This window comes from Palaemon carinicauda, chromosome 3, assembly GCF_036898095.1.
Source record: "Palaemon carinicauda isolate YSFRI2023 chromosome 3, ASM3689809v2, whole genome shotgun sequence".
NCBI classification, from domain to species: Eukaryota; Metazoa; Arthropoda; class Malacostraca; order Decapoda; family Palaemonidae; genus Palaemon; species Palaemon carinicauda.
The window spans coordinates 177,258,868-177,263,299 of NC_090727.1; positions in this window are offsets into that span (position 1 = coordinate 177,258,868).

Here is a 4,432-nt window from a genome sequence, read left to right on the forward strand (position 1 = left end):
TCTATTTTATTACTTGTGCGTCTCTCTTCGCTCCTATTTACACTATGAAATACATGAATGTCATAGTTTCATTTACCCCTTTCCTTTGAAATGAGAAGAATAATATGTTTTGTCTGTATTATATACTCACCTATGCTGTGTAATATTCCTAATTGAATACTTACCTACGCCATACCTTCGAGACCAGATTGTTCTCTAACCATGAAATATAGTGATTAACTATCACTCATCTACTCTTGAGAATGTTCCTACACGAATATTAACCATTCTGTCTTGTCTCCGAGTCCTTCACGAACTCTCCGCAGGGTGAGTAGCCCTTCGATGACCACTTTGAATTTTGGTATAACCCGCTGGGACTTCTCTGCCAGGGGGGGCAGGAAGCTGGATCCCCGAGGAACCTCTACCGAGGTCACATTACATACCTCTATTCAAAGCCCTTGGCACTTACTCTAATAAGGGGAAATTTTCCACGATACATTGATTCTCTGGTACTCTTCCATCAGGACGTCATGGCTTGAGCCCAAAAAACGGATTTTGAGCGAAGCGAAAAATCTATTTTTGGGTGAGATAGCCATGACGTCCTGATGGACCCTCCCTGCTATTCTAGTCCAGCCTTTCAGGCCCCGCCCTGTCCTGCAGTATCATGGAGATTAGCAAGGAGCTGGCATCAGGATGAGGACGGACGTGACGTCATTTAGCAATGGCGCCCGTTTGTTTACGTTTCGAGTACCAAAAGTAGCCACGGACGAGTGTAACTGTGGAACGGCTCCCCAGTTATTCTCCACCTTTCCATATCGAAGTGTTAACTCTATATGGGGTGCAGATAGCTATGTGGCGTGTTAATGCATGCGTCCCCTGTTGATATATGATGTCTTAAAGGGAAACCTTTAGGATACTCGCACCAGAAGTAAGAATTCTGTGATAACCTGTGGTTTAATTCTCTGGGAATATCCTTGTAGTTAATATACCCAAGGAAGCTACCAAAAGGAACCTTCCATCAGGACGTCATAGCTATCTCACCCAAAAATAGATTTTTCGCTTCGCTCGAAATCCGTTATTTAGTTAATGTAACGTGACTGGGCCGAGCGTCCGCTTGTAAACAAACCTGCCAGGCTGGGTTAAGAGCCCTCCTGCTTTTATCGGGCGTCCGTTTTAGTCCGTGGGCTGAGGGGGCTCACATTGCACCCCCCCTTAAAATTGACAAAAGTGCATTTAGGTTGTAGCTTTTGATCCATATTTTCATTTTTTTAATGTTCCCATTGAAAAAATAGGGACGCACTACCACTACTGGGCCACTTTCTTCGATGACATCATCGAATTTTGCTGCTGCCAATTTTGGGGTAGGGGAAACCAAATTAGACATAACTCCGGACTGAATGGTCAGAGAAAGATAAATGACATATCAAAAGGTTTGCTTTGGGCCTCCCTAACAGATAAAATAGACAATTTGTAATTATGATTAATAATTAGGCCACCAGAGGTTAAAAGGTCACCAAATTTGGGGTCAAGTGAAAATTTTAGGCACCTCCATAAATGTAACCCCAGGACCAGCCAGACCAATATCTAATGACTTTTTCTGCCTTATTTCATCTCTAGAGACCTCAAGAAATAGAATGATACCCATTAATTGTACTTATTGGCCAAATCATGGAAATGAGATGTTATGTAAAAAAGTCAATTTTCAAATTTGTCGGTTTTTTAGCCTCAAAATCGTAAAAACTGATAAAGCTCCTAACTCTTCTTACAGAGGGGCTACGGAAATTATTTTAGTGTGTTTTCTCAGGTTTTGGGGTCAGAGAATCCAAAAAAAGCATTCTCAACAATGTCAACTAATTACATCATGCTGAAATTCAAGATGGCCGCCACTCTGGACGCCGTAATTTTGACTTGGCTATAACTCCTCCATGAATGCAGCAAGAGAGATAATATTCGTGTCCTCACCCAGGTTCTTGAGATTACAGCATACAATAAAGGCAGTCTCAACAAGTCTGTTAGTGAATTTGGGGAAAGTCACATAAATCAACAACAGAAATTCTTTATTTGAAGGTTACGAAAATCATGAATGAAATAAATAAAACTGTACATGAATGTACAATATACTCATATGATGCAAGACCTCATTGGGAAAATTCACACTGTGTTGCTTTGGACTACAGGAAAAAGTTAACCTATGCAAGGTATAAAGTTTGATAGTCTACTTGGGTACCTTTGGGTCCACTTTTGATTAATGAAAAGGCAATTATTGGAAATATCTTGTGATACAAGGGAGGTCCTTGGTCCTTCGACCCTGAAATCTACCATCTTGTTACTTGAAACTTTCTTAGTCCAAATCAGACCCACTATCATCACTTTCATAGTCATCATCAAAATTTCCATCACTTTCATTGTTTTCATCTAGGCTTTCATCATCAGACGTCTCATCATCGTCCATCGTCTCAAGTATATCAGCCATACTTGTAGGAAGTGCAGTTCCCTTAAACCAACAGGGATCTAGATTTCCATCCTTCATTATCCAACCATGATCCACAGCTGGATGAGGGACCTGACCTCAGGTTTGGGATAATGGGCACGTTTCCATATAGCAACCTGATAGTTCACCTCCTGATATGCTCATTTAGACACTTTTGGTGGCTGAAGAGATGAAAGATCAACATTCTTCTTTGAATCCAGCGACTGCCCACTGCACTTTAACTCGAGTATTTGGTATCGAAGCTGGTCAACTTCCTTTGTCTTAGTTTTGCAGAATACATGGTGCAGGTGAAATCCTCAAGAGCAAGGAATATTTCATCGGTTACCTCCCATGACTCTCTTAGGCAACTGAAGACTTCTTGGTACTTTGGGCATTTCTGTAAAACTCGCAGCGGTTTTAACTTGACAATTCCTTTAAAGGAACTGGTCATATCGCATCTACTGAATGCATGCAGACCAAGGAAAGCAGACCAAGGAGAGAGGCACAGTAAGTTGGTGTGAACTCTTTCAATAGTTCTGTGACATCTATGAATCGCCTTCTATTCCCAGTGCCACTATCAAAAAGGAGTTGCACACCTAAGTTTGGAGCATAATACAGAAGTATGAAGAATATGTCACTGTCTGGACTTCGAACCCGAACAGATTTGTATCTTTTATCCTTGGCATAGGTTGAATAGAGAATGACATGTAAATCATTCTCTTCCTGGGTTGAGTCAAGAGATTCAATTTGAAATGCAGTGATCTTCTCATTATCTGCCCTGAGTTCGTACGCCTTGCCCTTACAAACTAAGATAAGCTTCTTCTCTACCTTCGGTATATTCTCCTCCGTGCACCAAACCCTGAAGAGTAATTCAATGAGCTGAGTTTTATTGTCGTCATTACTCAAGATCTCTTTCCAGTTATCTGGTCGCCTTGTGTTTTCTCCACTAACCAAACTTTTTTCTCCTGAGCTAAGATTTGATCTCTCCAGGGATTTTATTGAATTGGGCATGTAAACCGAGTGTTTAAATGAGCATATCAGGAGGTGAACTATCAGGTTGCGATATGGAAACGTGCCTATTATCCCAAACCTAAGGTCCCTCACCCAGCTGTGGATCATGGTTGGATAATGAAGGATGGAAATCTAGAACCCTATTGGTTTAATGGAACTGCACTTCTACAAGTATACAAGGTACCTAGAGGTGATGCTACAGATGGTGAATAAGTAGACTATCAAACTTTATACCTTGCATAGGTTAACTATTTCCTGTAGTCCAAAGCAACACAGTGTGAATTTTCCCAATGAGGTCTTGCATCATATGAGTATATTGTGCATTCATGTACAGTTTTATTTATTTCATTCATGATTTTCGTAACCTTCAAATAAAGCATTTCTGTTGTTGATTTATGTGACTTTCCCCAAATTCACTAACAGACTTGTTGAGACTGCCTTTATTGTATGCTGTAATCTCAAGAACCTGGGTGAGGACACGAATATTATCTCTCTTACTGCATTCATGGAGGAGTTATAGCCAAGTCAAAATTACGGCGTCCAGAGTGGCGGCCATCTTGAATTTCAGCATGATGTAATTAGTTGACATTGTTGAGAATGCTTTTTTTGGATTCTCTGACCCCAAAACCTGAGAAAACACACCAAAATAATTTCCGTAGCCCCTCTGTAAGAAGAGTTAGGAGCTTTATCAGTTTTTACGATTTTGAGGCTAAAAAACCGACAAATTTGAAAATTGACTTTTTTACATAACATCTCATTTCCATGATTTGGCCAATAAGTACAATTAATGGGTATCATTCTATTTCTTGAGGTCTCTAGAGATGAAATAAGGCAGAAAAAGTCATTAGATATTGGTCTGGCTGGTCCTGGGGTTACATTTATGGAGGTGCCTAAAATTTTCACTTGACCCCAAATTTGGTGACCTTTTAACCTCTGGTGGCCTAATTATTAATCATAATTTCAAATTGTCTA